The sequence below is a fragment of the Diadema setosum genome, chromosome 2 (assembly GCF_964275005.1).
Source record: "Diadema setosum chromosome 2, eeDiaSeto1, whole genome shotgun sequence".
Taxonomy (NCBI): Eukaryota; Metazoa; Echinodermata; class Echinoidea; order Diadematoida; family Diadematidae; genus Diadema; species Diadema setosum.
In genome coordinates this window covers 13,051,552-13,070,552 of record NC_092686.1, presented here as the reverse complement: position 1 = coordinate 13,070,552, position 19,001 = coordinate 13,051,552, and the positions used below count along the sequence as shown (strand labels likewise).

The 19,001-nt window shown below is 37.0% G+C and overlaps 1 pseudogene; it reads right to left on the bottom strand.

The window, feature by feature from the left end:
• Positions 1-9,412: 9,412 nt before the first annotated feature.
• LOC140238504 (uncharacterized) lies at positions 9,413-16,704 on the bottom strand (annotated as a pseudogene).
• Positions 16,705-19,001: the final 2,297 nt, after the last annotated feature.

The following is a 19,001-nucleotide window of genomic DNA, read 5'->3' as shown; positions in this document are numbered from 1 at the left end:
TGTATTGGTAGACTCTGAGTCCATCATGAACGCGAGATGGCGCTCTTGCTTTTGCGACCGTCATAGGAATTGCACTTTTGGCCAGAGAGTTGAGCAGAGACGGCTGGTCGGCCAATGCCGCAGTGACAGTGTATTTTGATGGTCACGACATCGAATTATGCAGATGAAATGAATCCAGGACTATGATACACGATGAAAATAACAATATGGGGTGAAAATGATCTGCAGCTACGGGCGGTCAAATTCTGAGCTCAAAGTACTTTTCAATTTCAGATGGTTTTGCTTTTTGTTTGACTTTTTAAGTTATCATCATGCCGTAATTGCGCAGAGTTAGAGAGTGCGTCTTTCATACGACATTGAGCTCGGACCGGTAATTTAATGTCATAATCCTGTTGTGGGCTTGAGTGTACATGCTTTTTGCGTTCCGTAGGATGGTGAGATGGGAAGTTCACTGTTTGTGGGTGCCTCCGGAGCCATGACTGTTCTCCGTGCTCTTGAGTACCTCTCGAGAGCGTGTGATTTGTAAATGCTTATGTGTGTATATATCTGCTTGAATGTGTATGTAGAAACAATGAAGAGCTTGCTTTCAAAATGCTCTAAATCCATTGAAAATTAATGATGGATTTAGGGCCCTTTGAACGCAAGCTCTTTTCATATATAGGCCTACACTCGGCAAAAAAGGGAACACTATTTTAATTCTATTTTTCTCATAGAATCTTTGGCTATATTTCAATGTATTATACATCATATTATGAAAGCTAATTAAATTGGCTATCAACTTGGAAAGTAAATAAAAAGGAAAACTTTACGCATCAGTGAACACATTGAATTTTGTTTTTTCTCTACCAAGGCCCAGAAACAACAATTGCAAAAATGAGCAAAGCTGTCATTCCTGCGTAAATGCTCTTCCATGTAACAATAATGAGAGAAAAAAAAAGACAAATTTAAAGATAATAAAAAGTTTTGGTACCTCAAAAGTTTCCCTGAATTTCCTTGTCTTAGTTTGTGTTTCAGGTTAAAGTACCTTTCATATAACTAACACTGTGAGACTTACTCGCCCCAAAGTGCTCTCTTGTCTTAGTAATCATGCAATTAACTGCGACCAGCAGCCCCATACGCATAGCGACCAGCAGCCCCATACGCATAGCGTAATCGGGCTTCGCATTGTAGCATTTAGGATCATGACAGATTTAGTATCGCGGGTACATGTCAAGTTAAAATCCCAAAATTTTTTTTCAATTTGAAGACTTACCAATCAAGTTGAAGTATTGAAAACAGGCTTAGGGCAACGTTTGGTTCTGCCAATAGTCCCTTTCTGTTCGAATTGATGACTGAATGTCACTCGGTCGAGAGGACCTTGGGAGAACTACGTACACTGAATACTACAGCCAGTGCATGAGAACACATCACATGCATGCACACAGATTTCAAATCCATGAACGGATAAGATGTTTGTGTGCGCATGCGCTGGCCGTAGTATTCGGTGTATGTAGCTCTCTCAAGGTCCTCTCGACCGAGTCACATTTAGTCATCAATTCGAACAGAAAGGGACTATTGGCAGAACCAAACGTTTTCCGAAGCCCGTTTTCAATACTTCAACTTAGTTGGTAAGTCTTCAAATGAAGAAATTTTTGGATTTTAAATTGACTGTTACCCGCGATACTAATTCTTTCATGATCCTGAATGCTACAATGCGAAGCCCCATTACGCTATGCGTATGGGGCTGCTGGTCGCTGTTAGCTATGCGTATGGGGCTGCACGGTGCTGGTCGTAGTCAGTGGTTTCGTACAATAGACATACATTGTACATGTACTATAATTTTCGCTGCGGTACCACGACGGCTCTTGTTTTAGCATTAGTGAGGTAAATAAAAAAAAAAAAACGAAAATTGATGCCTTTCAATAGTGTCTTCTGTTCCCATACAGAAGAATACTTTTGAATATATGGCGTTTGTGAGGTGAACTGAAAAAAAAAAGGAAAATGATTAATCTGTATTGAAGTTAGGCATTAATGTTATCCTTTTAATGGTTTCTTCTGTTCTTATTCGAGAGGTAGTATTTTTTCCATTTTTTTTTTTTAATTTTCATAATCTTTTCATATGTCCTCCTCCATCAGACTGGGGCAGCCAAGTTAACAAGAGATGTCTGGCCGTAGAGCTGGTTGATGGCGCCCCACGGTTCTTTGCTCTCAAATGTCGCAGAAAAGATGGAAATGGAAAAGCTCGTAAAGTTTGCATGTGATCAAGGAGGCTCAAGAGAATGGTGTCTTATTGTCTTACTGTCTTATTCTGTCTTACTGTCTTACTGTCTTATTCTAAACATTTTCACATGATACAGCTCTGATTTACACTTTCGCACAAATTTCTGGACGGGGTTGACTTTTGTTTTACATGCTTTATCATTAAGTGAAATTCCATTAAAAAAATAAACATAAGCAAAATATGGCCAATGTTATGATAACGTTCAAAATGAATCTTCAGATTGCTCAGCAACTAGAAGACGGCGGCGTCGAACATCGATCATCAAAGGCACAAGTGCTCTTGTGGAATTCTTTTGTACATCAATAGAAATATGACAACTGTTTGAATAATTACAGCTAGTTGGAACTCCATGTATAAAACCTCCTTGGCCAAACCACTATGACCCCTTTACAGTGCGAGGTGCGAGCCAGCCTTCATTTCAGTGTAAACGCGCAAAAGGCCAAATGCGGGGCCAAAATTGGCCGTGCATTTGGCCACGCTGTGGAGGTGGTCTCGGCTGCGGCCGAGCCCCGCCTTTTCTCAGTGTAAACGCAAACTGGGCCAAATGCGCGGCCAATATTAGTCTGGCTTCCAAACCCTTTGCGCGTACTATTTCGTTATTCAGGATATTAACACCCTCAATGTCGAAAACTAGTATAGTTTAAGGTGGTTTTGTGCTGCAAAGGAATTTTCCTTCGGCAATGGCCTTTGCCATAACGGCGACTTCGGGGCTCGTCCGGAACGCCCTAGCCCCGCAATTTTGTCCGTTTACACTGCCGGGCTCGGCCGCGCTTTTAGTAGTAATTCAAACCTTTCAATATTTTGTCGTAGTGGCGCTCTACTTGTAAACAAACAGACGACGTCGCCGTTCTGTCAAAGGCCTTTGCCGAAGGAAAAATCCTTTGTAGGACAAAACCACCTTAAACTATACTAGTTTTTGACGTTGAGGATAGCGAAATAGTACGGGCAGAGGGTCTGGAAGCCAGACTAAAATTGGCCGCGCATTTGGCCCAGTTTGCGTTTACACCAAGAAGAGGCTGGGCTCGGCGGCGGCTCTGCCGCGTCCGAGACCACCTCCAGAGCGTGGCTTTTGGCCTTTTGCGCGTTTACACAGAAATGAAGGCGGGCTCGGCCGCGGCCGAGCCTCGCATTGTAAACGGGGTCTCAAGGCCGTGTCACACCTTTCCGGGCAAGCTATGCATTCTGTTGCGTGTAGGGATTTTCCAGCATACCGAGAATTTCTGAGGGCGAACAAGGATTTGGGCGGGTCAGTGCATGTGACTTACTTGCTGGGCGCGTTCTATTTAAATTCTACTTGCGGGTATACTGTGTGACCTTTGTACCAGTCGCGTGGGGGCTGACAACTCAGTGATGAAGGAATTCCTCTGAAGGAATGACTGACGTCCCAAGGAATGTCATTATCTTGGCTGCATACGGGAACTGCGAAGTACCTGCGTGGGAGTTGCCTGCGAAGTGCTGCCGCTAAGGGCTTCCTACTGGCGCTCTGCGTGGACCTCTCCGGGCATTCCCGCGACTCACCCGGAAAAAGTTTTGGTCATGCTCAAAACTTGGCTGCGGTTAAATCGGACTTGCGTGAGCACCTCCGGGCAAGTGCAGGCGAGATACGCGCTAGGTACTGTCAGGGGCGGACCAACTGCGGAGAGCTCCAGGGATCAAATTTGTTTCCCCGCAAGTCAAGCCGCAAAACTTCCCCAGATGCGGTATAACAAGGCCTTGAGCATGCTCAAAACTTGTTCCGAGTGAGTCGTGGGGGTTCACTCGCAGAGGTCCACGCAGAACACCAGTAGGAGACCCTTACCGGCAGCACCTCGCAGGAATTGGCTCTCACTCAGGTCACACGGAATGCACGCAAGTAGAAGCTAAGTAGCACGCGTGCATGCGCTAAACGTTCGTGAGAATGTCTCACAAGGTACGCGACCAGTTTGCGATTACGTCGTAAAATGATCGGAAAAACTTCGCAGATTTCGCGAAACATATGCGAGACATTCTCCAAAGTTTCGGGTTCTGGTTGGGGTTTCACGAACATTTTGCGAACATCTCGCGTATCTTGCGAATGTCTTGCGCATATGACGAGGCTTTAAAGACACTTTCGAGAACAAATCACGAGCAAATCACGACCAAGTGTGCGGAAAAAAAAATCTCAAAAAAATTCAGTTTTTTTTTTTTTAATTCTCGCCGAAGTAAAAACGACATTCGCGAACAATTGACGATGCTTCCGAACCTCACTTTCGTTTGGCGGTCTTTTGCAGATTAAAATACGAATGCTGGATTTTGCCATTCGCGTCCTTCGCAAATCGTTCGCGTGGTCCGTGAAATCCCACCCTTACCTGACGATATACGTCCGATTATCTTTGAGTTTGCTCACCACGTCGCGATTTGGAGAGGAGCGAAATGTTCATTAGTGACTATGATACATGACAACAATTTTGATGTTATCTTTTACCATGATACATGATGCGTCCGTGAGATGTTTCTTTTTGAGTGTGTCTGACAAGATAAAGGGCTAAAAAGCCCGAATGATTATTACTCTTTTTGTAGCGTTTGGAGGAGGTTGAGTGAAGATCTTGTGTGTTCAATAATACGATTGCTCAAAGTTAAACTCTCAATGATATATCACGAGGGGGATGTCCAGTGGCGGTGGGCTTACCGCTAGGACCATATAAGTGGGAGTATATGTTAATGGAGTGACGTACCAGTGTGTAGTTATAGTTATAAATTTGTTTGTTTTTTTGCGCACACGTCTTCTCCTTCCTTCATATTTTTTGGTTCATGTATGTGACTGGGTAGTGCAGAACCGTCAAATAAGTACTAGAAATTCCTGATAGGAAAATTCCTACGGTATCCAGGGAAGAATTGAATTCCCATGTGAGATGTTGCTCGTATTATACTTGTCACTAGTTGTTGTTGTTTTTTTTTTGTAATTCCCTTAAAATGTCTCAGTTCTCTGCTCATTTGATAGTATTCTTTGATGAATTTAGCGATAGTGATTTAACGATTTTAACATATCCTTTCTCGAGTGATTGATCATGTATATAGGTGTCTGCTGCCTGAGATTTTCTCATTGGTCACTCGTCGGAAGCAAAGTTTTCTGCTTACGACCACCCACCGAAGTGGATCTGATGAATCTGACTTGTGTTGGTCGACCATCAGGTTAGTGTTAGACATGCCGGGCGTTATCCGGTGATGTTCATTCGCGACATGTCTAACGCTGACCCTATAGTCGGCCAACACAAGTCGGATTCATCAGACTGCGATCCGATAAACTTGGTGGGTGGCCGGAAGCCACAAACTCTTGTGCGTCCGACGAGTGACCGGTTGGAAGAAATTTCTGTGAAATGGGGTATAATAAGATGAAGATAGCAACATCTCGTTCATGTTCTTGTGATACAACATGTTTTCTTTAACAGTATTTAATGTATCATGTTCTGCGTGTTTCACTTAAGTTACTAGTGCAGTACCTCAGACCCTGCGCAGCGGCCATGCATACAAGTACATTCCTTTCACAATTCACTGTTCTTGATGATTATTATGCAATGGGCCTACCACTGTCTGTGGTAATGCCCAAATTTCCTAAATCATGCAACTACATCAGTCATCCGTCTATATATTTCAATTTAAATCTTAAAATGTAAGTTCATTTTAAGAATATCATAAAAAGAATACTGATTGAAATCGGGCTTACATTTGAATATTAAAAACACAAGAAGCAAATTTCTTTATTCATTCAGTTATTCATTTATTTTCCATCTCCAACAACACATGTAAATACTATTCTTTTTAACAGAAGATAAATGCATATACTGACATGACATAGTATGATAACTGAAATTCATAAGTATGTCATTAATACGGAAAGTGAAAAGAAAAGCAACCAGAAACATTTTGAAAATATTTTAATGCTGGAGATGGGAAAGAATACTTAAAACAGCCTTGCTTGTACGGTGTATTCAAACATGATTAAAGACATTTTAATTGGCCTGCAATTTCTATCAAAGAAAATCCAATCCAAATCCAGAATCCAAATGTAACTAGCCTTAAACAAATACCCAGACTAATCCTACCACTAAGTCGCTGTCATGCAGAAAAGAAAATAGGAAAAAGAAGAGGAAGGTTGGGAAGAGAAAGACACAATGATAATCTATGTCTATGACCAATAACATATCTCATGACATATCTTCAATCTCATGACATATCTTAAATCCAAGGCACACGCTCATAAAATCTGGGGGAAAAAATTTCCAACATACAGTATTGGAGTGAGGCACATCACATGTCATGTACAGCCATCAGATTTTTTTTCTATACTTCATGTCATCATAGAAATGCCCAAAATATCTTGACTTCTTACATCTTTACCATTTTTTAATTGTTCCTAAAAACATTGCTGATGCAGTAACCTGGTTGCAAAAAATAAAAAAATAAAACAAAATAAAACAAATTAATGTATTTACATGGACCTGGATTTGACTTTAATATCAATAACAGGGAAGTTAAACAGGTTGGCTTCAATTGTGTGTACAACATAAATAAAATACAAAATATTAATAAACATACCTGAGATTCTATATTGCATAAGCATTTGACGATCATTTTACCAACATTAGTCATGAACTGTCAAACAAAATAAGGTCGATGACAACTAAACTGGTTCATTCGTTCTTCTTTAATATGAATGCAAACAGTGTTTTTTCGTTCAAAACAAATGAAAATAAAATATTTGATAAGATAATTTATCACGATAAGATAACCAACAATCTATCAAACATTTTGGGGCGTGTTTTTTTTTAATTAGTAGAATCGTGATAAATTTATTACCTCTGCAAAGTAGAAAAATAAAAATTAGAGTGATACACATTAAGTGGAGGAGAAAAAAGTATATAGGAGTAAGAGAAAGAAACATTTGATCAGAGAAAGGGAAAAAGTGGAGAAAATCCATAGACAAACATACATGATACATGATTAGGCAGGTTAGAAAGCACATCGACGGAATTATACACAAAAACAAAATTAATAATTTTATGATGAATTACATCATATCATTTTCACAAGCTTTGTCAATGATGTGCTAACAATTTCCAACTCTTTTACTGATGCATTGCCAAACGTGTGTACAAATTACAATAACCAAATCATAAAGCGCTTACACAGGAAGCCTTTGCTGCTCTTTAAAAAAAAAAAAAAAAAAGTGAAATTTTTATGTGGGTTGGTTGATTGCTTAATTTTTGCATTTTCAAACACAAAGGAAATAATGTATACAGATAATACTGCAACATGATACTTGAATAACATGGCATACACCTAAAACATAAGGTACATTACATTATATAATGAATTTTGGCTTAACGAAATAGTAAACAAATGTCTATATAATTTCTTACAAAAAAAAAACTTTTTACGATACTGTCATTAACGATTTGAAAACGATTCACAGAAAAATACGAAAGACCGTCATCAGATGTAGAGGCAGGCTGATTTCAATGGTCTCCTTGAAAAACAAATTGTATGACCTTAGGGTGGATAAGAGGAAATGAGCAAAGAGTAAGATGTAAGCAAGTAAAAAGAGTAGAGAGCAAGATACATAGAGAGCGAGCTGAAGAAATTTAGGTGCATTTCAACATTATTTTTTAATTTGTGGAAACAAGAGAATAATGTGTCTGCAGTTGTCAGTGATTAGTGCATGAAATAAGGAATGATTACTTGTATAGAGCAGAGAAAAGGAACAAGGAAAGAATGACTTAAATGTATGTACACATATATGTATTTATATATACTTATAAACATAGGAACAGAACATACAGCATACGTGATGCAGCAGCTTGGTTTGAAATTATGTATTGTATACATGTTCAGTTGTTAATTAACACTCATTTTCATCGTACAGTCAAGCGATGTACTCAGGATCGTTTTTTAAACTTATGATGTTCTGTAGAAGAAAAAAATCTTGGAATAAACTGAATCGTAATGAATTGTAATTTTATTGACATAATTCATTATCACTGTTGTTCATAGCGCCAATTTCATATTCAACACTAGCTAGACTATATACCACACATTAATCTTGTCGCATCTTGAAGTTACTTAAGTTACTTATATATACATTCAGCAAAAAAAAAAAAAGAAAGAAAGTAGACACTTTTTCAAGTTAATATTTCTCATAGTAGAATATTTGGCTAAAAGTTATATACCATGGTCAATGAAAAGTCAATCTTTATCATGAGTAAGCACCTTCGTTTTTCTCTTCAAAGTCACAAAAGTAAAAATTGCAAAAATTAGCAAGTTGTCGGTAATGTGTGCTCTTCGTAAGTGCTTTTCCATGAAACAATAAGAAAGAGAACGATAAACACAATAAAACACATTAATTAAGTTGCAAAATTAAAGCTATGAACTCTATGATATCTTTGAAGTCCAAAAAATTTGATAAAGGCTAAAATAACTTAGGAAAATGAAGAATCTTCTGCCAAATCCAAATTCAAAGCAAATAAGAGAAGAAGTAATATGAAAAAAAAAATGGTAGGAATTTCAATTGAGATCTCTCAAATTATAAAAAAGCGTAAATAATCTATTTTTGAATTTGTCTCATGAATTCTTGAATTACTAAATCAAAAGAATTAAATAAAGACATTCTGCTCATTTAATCATCTTTGACAGAAAACTCGTATTTTCCCCTTTAGTTTCCAATTGATTTTGTTGGAGGTTATAAAGAGATAAGAGAACGAATACTTAATTTTGCAAAATTTAATTCATGTCTTCCATTGTGGTAAACTGGTCTTTAGTTATCATTATCATCTTGAAGGGCATTTCCAAAGGAAAGACAACAGTGTCAATTTTTGCAAATATTACATTTGTGACTTGGAAAACAAAAACGAATGTGTTCACTCATGCGTAAAATTTACCTTTATATTGACCTAGTAGTCTGATAGTCAATTAAATTACCTTTAATATGGTATATAATTCATTGATTTTCATCAAAATCTTCTATGAAAAATATGAACTTGAAAAAATGTTTACTTTCTTTCTTTTTTTTCTTTCTTTTTGTTGTTGTTGTTGTTGTTGTTGTTGAGTGTATAATATGCTGAGAACAGATTTCGGTCAAGTTGTACACTCAGTTTTAATCAGGAGTTGTCGACAAGCCCGTCGTGTTCAAAGAGAACACTAATAAGTCAGAGCTACGAATCGCAGCACGATGGACCCAACAACTAGAATGATGCACACGACGACACCTAGTGTAGAACACGCCCGAGACGTGCTCGCAGCCTTGTTCGCTCCTTCTGTGTCGCCTTCCATGTATAAACGCCTAGCCTGTGGAGTTCCACAAATCCAGCGATTTGGGGAGGGGATGATTATGATAAGGGGGGAAAAAACATTGTGAACGAAAAGAGTGATAATCTTGAGATGACTGGAATAATGATGATGTACGAAATGGAGGGAAATATTTCCAATGAAAACTACTTTCTCTCTGGCATTCCTAAACCTTTGGTAATTTTTCTCTTGAAAGATGTGATACCCATGAAAACTTGTGTTCGCGCGTTTTCGAGTACATGCGCATATCTATTTGTATGCTCTTTGTTATCAGTGTACTTGGATTCATTGAGTAGTGAAGTCATGCAAGCAATAGCGGTAATATCGGAACGTTTTGATTTCTCCCCTCCAGTCAGTGCTGGAAGAAAACTGTTTAAACTCAGTTTGTAATGTTTAATCAGAAATACATAAAATCGTACTTACACGTTGTACTATAATACTTTATAACTTGTACTTCTGTCACCTTCTGTACTCTTTTATACTTGTATACTTCGAATCATGTAAGGCCTTTTGTTCGATTAACATAAAGTGAAAGAAGAACTGAAATAATTTCTATCAAATCCCATAGGCGTACACTCTAAATTCATTGGATTAAAAAGTAATCTAATAGACCATGAGAAAATCCAAATAAGATTACTAATTTCAAATCTAATGGATTTAATTTCTAAATCAATTAGACTAAAAATTATAATCTTATGTGGATTTGTCCCTCCTCATAGTCTTATTAGATTACTTTTTAATCCAAAGAATTTAGAATGTATTTGACTTGGTTGCTGAAGCATAATACAGTCGTAATACAATTTGCTCAGATCCAACATGACTGACAGGAAATTACATTGGAAAAGCACAATGTGACCCTAAAAAATTACAATAGATTTTAAATAACAAATAAGATATTCTTTTTTTTGGGGGGGGGGGGGTTATCACTCCAATATTGGGATGCATACTGTACATTAATTTATTTCAGTCGCCCACCGTTCTAGCATTCCTGACGCTTTGATAAATCTACTCATGTTTATGTTTCAGCATATTATAAGAAAAGCATGTAGTTGAACAGGTTACGGGGAAGTCCATTTTGATGTAGACATAAGACCATTAAAAACAAAAATTAGATTAATAGATTTTTAAAAAAAAAATCTTACCTCTTGAGACTTTATAATGGCTATCAGACCAAACAAGAAGCAGCAGCAAATGGTAACAGTTATGGCGCACTGCAAGTTATCATTTGGCATCGGCTGCACTTGCCTTATGATTGTCGTACCTTCCGGCGTGGTCTAATAATGTCAAACAACCAACAAGAAAAAGAAGAAGAATAGGCCGGTGACGAAGACCACATTAAGATAGAGAGTCAATAACACCGCACCATTTTGATTTCCAAAGAATGGGTAATCAATGAATGGACCTCAGCTTACAACTATCAATATCAAAAGGAAATGTAACGCACCCCCCCCCCCCCCCCCCCCGGCGTATAAATGAACCCTACGTACTCTGAATCAAGAAACTATACATAGCCGGCGGAACGTTTTCAAACAAAGTGGGGGGCACTTCCGGGTTTCTTCAGCTCACAAGAAGAAAAAAAGAGGTCTTCAACGCAAACTTGTGATTGATGCCACTTCCGGGTTTCTTCACCTGACAAGAAAAAAAAAATCTTCAGCGCAAAAACAAAGGCCTTACCGCGCTCACACTTCAAGGTTTCATTCTGTTTCTAGTGCCACTTCCGGGGTAAAAAAAAAAGGGGGGGCGCCCAAAGTGGTGACATCCTATGTATGGTGCAAACACCCCCCCCCCCCCCCTCTTTTCCGCCGGCCCTGCTATACGGACTTAGTGCCCTTTAATACTGTTGGAGAGGTGAAGAAAATACGCGAAGTTTCTGAGGAATTATTTGTTGAGTTTTTCTTTTTATGACTTCTCTTAAATCTGGAAACAAAATCAAAACAAACATATCTAATTGATTCGCTGATATAGCACATAAGTTGATTGAAATAAAAAGGGTTATGTTTCCTCATGTATTATTGCGTTTGACCGCGATTAAACAATATTGCCTTGCCAATTACCTTATTCATGACAATGGCCGATTCGGTATGTAAATCAATTAAGGGTTAATAATTATGTTGCTGCGTAAAGTAACATGCTTACAATAACAGCGTCCTTCGTTCCAGGTGGAATATTCATATTAGCATGACTCGTTTGAACTGTATATTGCACATGAGCAGTGTTAGTTCCGACAGGCATGGTGGGGTATGGAGCAGGTGGGTACGGGGCTGGTTTCTCGGACCCCGAAGGATATGGCAACTGGCCATGTTGTGGATTCGGGACTGGTGGCTGAACAGCCATGGATGTTGCAGTGATAGTAGCCACACCACCATCGAGCGCTTGGTCATAAGACGGCGGGGCTGAATTCGGGAAGCCGGGCATGAAATAGAATAAGAAACTTACATGTAAGTTTAAAAAAACAAACAAACTAATGATCAATTAAAAAAAAAAATGTGTAAAGTACTTTTGTAAAATGAGAAAGAATTACCTTATTTTCATTGAAGTTTTTTTTTTAAATAACATGAATTTATATGAAATCTCTAATGATTACAACTACAGTGGAGAACAATTCTGAGATTCAACCTTATCCAAAGGGAGAGTGGCAAGAATGGCGTTATAAGAAAGAAAAATGAAGAGCGAAAAGAATAAAAGGCCGCTTGAACAGTGTTTTAAGATATTCAATTCAGTGAAATTCAAATTCTATTTTCTTTTTAAAGAACATAGACATTTCACTTTCTTTGGTAACAGAGAATAAGGTTTCATATGCAAAACAAAGTAAACTGAGAAAAGTATGAAATAATTGTTGAACCGTATAGTAATCATACGTTGTCATGAAAACTGAAGTGATGAAAATGAAATAATGATACGCAAACTTCGAAAAATGGAGGGACCCACTAAAAATACAGATATTGTAAGTATTCAAGCTACTTGACTTCTGACGACGAAAAAGAATGCATGTTTTTGGTATAGGAGGTAAATCGTTGTGACACGATTGACCAAAAACAACAACAAAATCAAACTGTTGATGCCTCTCTTATAGAGTAGACAGTTTTTTTTTTTTTTTTAAAGTTCATGATGAAACTAAAAAGTTTTCAGTCAGACCAGTTTTCCCCCTTACTCTGATGCTTTATAATGTTTGACGGTAATCAGGAACTGGAGTCAATTTTGATAACGGGACAGGCGGAAATTTACAAAGTAGGCTCAAATTCCTTGTCATAAATCAGACCGGAGTCCACAGACACAATAGATGTGCTTGTTTCCTAATCCATCCCGCTCCGTTATCAGCAAGCAATATTTTTTTTAATCGCTTTTTTTTTTCATTTTGTCCTTGTGCACATGTGATTGAGACTATCATTCTTTTCTTGAAACTGCAAATCTATCCAACAATTTCTGTTTTCCTCTCTGTTTCTTGAAGAACATTCCTTTGATTTTCCTGATCGAAGTGCATTTCTTTTCTTTCTCCTTCGGCCGAATAAAAATCAAAGAAACCTACGATTCACGGACACAAACCTGAAACTCTTTTTTACAGTAGAGTTGATTTGTCTACAATGTATTTAACATCACAAGCAATATCAGGCCATCATTTAAGTCTGCATTTCCAATCTCAGAATGACGGTTATAGTCCGTGCCGATACTACTTTATCTAGATCACAATGTGATGAAGAGAGAATGAAAGAGTAATTGGGTCATATATAAAATAACGGCATGACTAAATGTCCGTATAACAGTGTATATAAAGTGGCACTATTGCCCTTTGTCTTGTGGAAATTTGTATCTTTTTGATTCGCAGTATGGATTATCATTCTGTGTCAAAAACTTCGACATTTTCATTCTGAAATCCCATTACCCTAGCTTCTTATAGGTCATCCTTTCCCACTGATCAATCTTATTACTGTCAGGCACCTGATGTGCCCCGCAGGAAATCAATGAGAAGTTATTAATCAACTCATAGGTTCAGAAGGCTCAAAAGTGCTGAGAGGTTTTTTGTTTTTTGTTTTCTTCCTTTAACAAAAATAACTAACTGTTGTCTACCTGCTAACACGATGGACCTCAAACATTAGCCTATGTTGATCATAATCATGTTTGTTTAAGTAGTCAATCAGACCAGCAGGTGCGGGACTTCGTCCTGCGAGATGTTCTGCACATATTGTGCTGAGGTAAATTTGAGTATATTTTATTATTTTCATATTTCCATTGTAGTTTCATATTTCCACGATATTTCCTTTTCCAGTTTTGTCAGAGGCAAGGTGTGAAAAATACATTCTATACAGCAAATTAAATCCTAAAACGGGGAAAAGGCAAATAATATGTAGGAACTATGACTATAACCTTCATCCAAACTTTTCCCATGATAATGAAATGGTTGACCGTCATTGTCTGCTAATTATGCATTGATCAGCTGCCAATAGTCAAATTGTTAAATTTGAATTAATCTCAAACTTAGAGATTGATTGATAAATCCATAGTCTTTCTGTCATGTATTGATAATTAAATGATAATAAATTGAATAATAATAATTGTAATAAAGATAGTGATAATCATTATAAATGTAATAATACATGGTGGTTATAATCCGCCGATTCTACAGATTGTGAACACTTATGTCTCAGAGTGTGTTTCCTCTAAAATATGCTGCAATTACTTTTTTCTTGTGTCACATTTCAACCTTCTGTTGTAGTTTTTTTTTTCTTATTCATTGCACGAAGGATCGTGGAAAAAGGAATCCACTGTTGAATCAAGCCGAAAAAGTTGATAATGCTCCTCGTGTGCAACGAAAAACTGCGGTCTGCCTGTCGTAGCAAAAATATTCACCTTATCGAAAATATGAACTTGAATACTCTACTGTAAAACCCCAAGTTGACTAAGAGTGGGCAATTTAGATTTTATTATTCGTTTCTCTTATTCTTTGCAAGATAAGTAATTTGAGTTAAGTAATGATAATTCCCTCCGCAATATCAAGCTGAATGAATGAATTGTTATTTCCTTACTAACACTATAGTTTCTTGGAAAGCTGTGACTCTTACCTGACATGACTGACAAAAACCGTTGATAACTCTCCGACAAAATGGACAGTCCAAACGATTTGTAATGTTGTCAAAAAGTCATTCAATAGAGTGACTGTTCCGGTTGATCTGCTTTTGGAGTGCCCGATTCTGAGCAGGAAGAAGACTACCGTAACAAATTTAAAAAATGAACTCGAGAAACACTAACTCACAAATTTATAGTTCCATTAAAACATGGAAAAGGCGTGGTGAGCACTTGGCTTGATTTTAACATGCAGGTTCCCTCCACTTTTAACATACTATTTTGCTCACCCCTGAGCTGGTTCCGCATAAACACCTGACGGATCTAAATTGTGTTGAATTAGGAACCCCTATGCCTTTATGCACTGTGTGTGTATGTGTAGAGTGAATGTGTGTGAGAGTTTTATTGGCTTGTGTTGTGTGCTTTTTATCGTTGCGAAGGGACGTCGCAATGAGGGCAAATTTGTTCCTTGAACTTCAAATTTGACTAACCATTGGTCTGTTTGTTGATTCCTTTTTTTTTCTCCGAAATTTTGGCCTCAGAATAAAAAAGGGACGTTCCCTTTGTGTCTTAACAATGTCTCTTTTTCTTCTTTTCGGTATACCCTATGTAATCTACATTTTTGGCCAATCATGCACCCTGTTACTAGTATATAAAGATTTTTTTTTTTAATTGCGATAACCATAAAAAGCTGAAACCACAAGATCAAATTATTGTCCAAAGTTCGTGTCGCTATTTCTGCATATGACGCAGTATATACATGATGGGGAGCTATATACCCAAAATGATACCCACATGACACTATTGTTCAAGTTTGATCTATATGTTTTGTATTTCTATTCATATGTCTGTATGTGTGTGTATATATATATATATATTTATATATATACATATATATATATATATATACATACATACATATATATATATATATATATACGCTTGATAGTTTAGGTATACTCACTTAAAAAAAAAAATGGTCTATAAACTCACTCCTTGGATTTTACCTGAAATCATATGTATAAGCTTCTTTGTTAACCAGTCTTTCTAATCGTGCGAAAATGTTGGTGTATCATTAACTCGTTACTCACATAAACTGCTTGCAGAAACGATGCGCCATGCAATCAATATAAACAAGCTTAATTCTGCATTGCTACAAGCGGAACATTCACGTCATTTGTATAATACTGTTTTGGCATGGGTAAAAATCAGTCCTTTTGACGGTGCAACTTAGGCAGGCAGGGAAATGATTATGTTTTGATTGATTGGTTGATTTTGATTTATTTCTGAATTTCTTTTTCATACATAAATGTAATACAAAGTCAACTGAACGAACTAATTGAGCACAGTGTAATTCGAATCTGACAGTTAATACAGATATTACTCATTCAAATATTCAACATTTTTCTAACACGAAGCAAAATGAAAACAAACAGGCATCATTTCATGCATATATGCAAACAAAGGTTCCCATGTATCTGCCGTTCAAAAGACAAATAAAGCAACTCCGGATATAACAGAAATACAGGAGACCATCATCATACTAGTAAGCAAACGCTTGACGAGGATAATTGCCTCAGAAATTATTGTCTAAACAATACGACATACTAAGAATATTCGTCGAAAATTTGGTCTGAATAGATAGCACTGTTGGAGTGTCAAAATGCATTACCACTCTACTTCGTCATCTCTTATATATATATATATATATATATATATATATATATATATATCATTATTCGTATGATAAATGCGGGAGTTGATCCTGACCAAAACGTACGCAGTGTCTCATTGTGAAGCATAGAGGGCAACGTCCGTCTCTTATATCTGTATATATACATGTATATATATATATGACACCATCACCAAAAAAAAAAAAAGTAATTCTCCCAGCAAAATTTTCTGTCTGTCATTTTTACACTGGCTTAAGATTTGCTTAAAGGGGAAATCAAGGAGATTTGTATATTACAATATGTAGTAGCATCGAATTTGTGGAATTTATGCATGCTTTCTTCTTTTGTTCTGCTCCCTTGAGTACCCACTCATGCATCTTATGGTGCAGTTACCAGATCAACATCCTTGTTCATTGTGATTTGTTATATATTTTAAAAAAAAAAGCATTCCTATTCCTCATCCCAATCACTATAAATTGTGACAACAAAACAAAGAAAACAAAGTGACAAGAACATTTCATTGATAAAAAAAAAAAAACATTATCACGCATGAAGGTACCACCAAATAGGAAACCAAGTAAAAACCCAAAGAGAAATATGGATTGAGTGAAAGCAGCAATATTAGTACAACACATCAGTGAGAGTTTGAGGAAAATCTGACAATCGATGCAAAAGTCAGGAATTTTTAATGTTTTGGTGTTGGAACCGCTGTATAAGGAGACTACTCGAGTTTATGTCATCATGTGTATACAACAATTATAAAGAAAATATAGAGAAAATTCAAAATGCTTTCAGTTACAGCATGGCCCTACCTTCTGCAAGCTCATTAAAATGTACATTGTTTGTACACGCGTGCACCCATGCATTATATGATTTTTCTGCCCTTGTTCTTCCCTTATTTTGGAGTATTTGTGGGTTTTGAGGGGGTTTTCGCTTCAGTTTTTGTTTCTGCAATGGTCATTAAGTACTCGATAAAGAACCTAAATTTGGCAAATCTTGGATACAGTGTACATACGCAAATTATTATCACTCAATATAGATTAAAATGATTGCATGATGTTTTTAGTAACAGTGTAAAAAACACACCTTAATCATGTCAGGATTAATGATATCGAATAACATCAAGTTAATTTCTCAACATTTTGCGGGCTTCTCATTACATTTTAACCTTTACTACTTACCCTAATACAAAACGAAACCACAACAAATCAATACAAAGGAATACTCACGTTAGCAAAGGAAAACTAATAAATGTGTCTCTATATTGAAATGTAGCCCAGTTTACTCTTCCTGTCTCTCTACTTGTACCTGTTATATTTTCTTTCCCTCGGACTGGAAATCCCTTGACGTATAATCATTATATCAAGGCTTTGAAATAAAACTATCGGAGTTTCGTCCTCAGCATTACTAACAAACAAATACAGTGTACTGTTATTCTACAACAAGAAAGTAATTTTTCCAGTGAAAAAAAGGGGGGGGGGAGTAAACTTATACAACTTTCAGAACTCCTTTCATAACATACTAAATGTAACAGGGTGGGGTTTTTTTTGTGTGTGTGTGTGATGTGCGTATTTCTTTTTTTTTTCATCTCTAATGTAAAGCATCAGATAGACAATTTACAAAAAAAAAAAAATCCCTCATAAAGTGACATAATAAATCGTTCTTTTTGCTGTTTACATAGTCACTTTATCAATATTTCATGAAAGTAAACATACTGCTATCAAGACAGTCGTGATTAGCATTTACGAGCAGAATCACTGAAAAACCAGCAAAGAAAATTTATAAATTACGTGATCCTTTTGCCTACAGACAACCAATGTCAGTGTTTCAGTAGTGGAGATGCACAATCTCGCCTGCAGGGTCCATGCAAGCACAACATGGGCTGGTCAGTTTTTAACAGGCTGAATTCTAACTGTACTGCAAATATTCACTCCTCCAGTCAATGGAGAGGAAGAATTAAATAAAAATGCAATACAACTTAAACTCATACAACGTCTCTAACTGAGGGCAATGGACTTTGGATGGCTTTGAGTTTATGGTCCAACTAAATGTTGTTTTATGCTCGGTCGTTTAACATGTTTCACTACAGGGCCTTTAGTCGCCAGTTGCAAGTTGCACATCGTTCTCTTAAACCGTATGGATTTTTGAATTCTTTCCAAGAACCCGTCAAATTTCATTTATGGCTTTAACAACTCACCTACCATTTATAACGTCTTCAGTGGACTAAGTAAGAATTACTGATAATCAGCAAAGAACATGTGTATGATTATCACAACTACTGAAACAAATTGATCAATGTGCATTATGCATTTTTGTCTGAAATCCTCGCTAATAATAGTTGATGCTCTATCACTGCAGACACTGTTGGCAGTCTATACCATGAAAGCATCCTTTTGACTATTTGTGCAATTTGTACGACAGAATAGATTTCTTTCTTTGTGAGAAGTAGATGCTCTTAAATCCATGTCTAAATGTAGCAATCCAAGAGCATGTGAACTATATTACCCCATATCACGTTAATAGATACTGAATTGTCTTCAAGGATTTCACAATATTAACTTGCAATACCTTAGTACGCACTAGTGCCGCTGTGGTAGAAGCATTTCTACTAAGAGGATCATGCTAAAAACGATTCGCCAGGAAGCCTAATCACCTCTGTTTATTCTCATGTAACAGTAAGCTTCTTGAAATTGGTTCATTTATCACTAAGT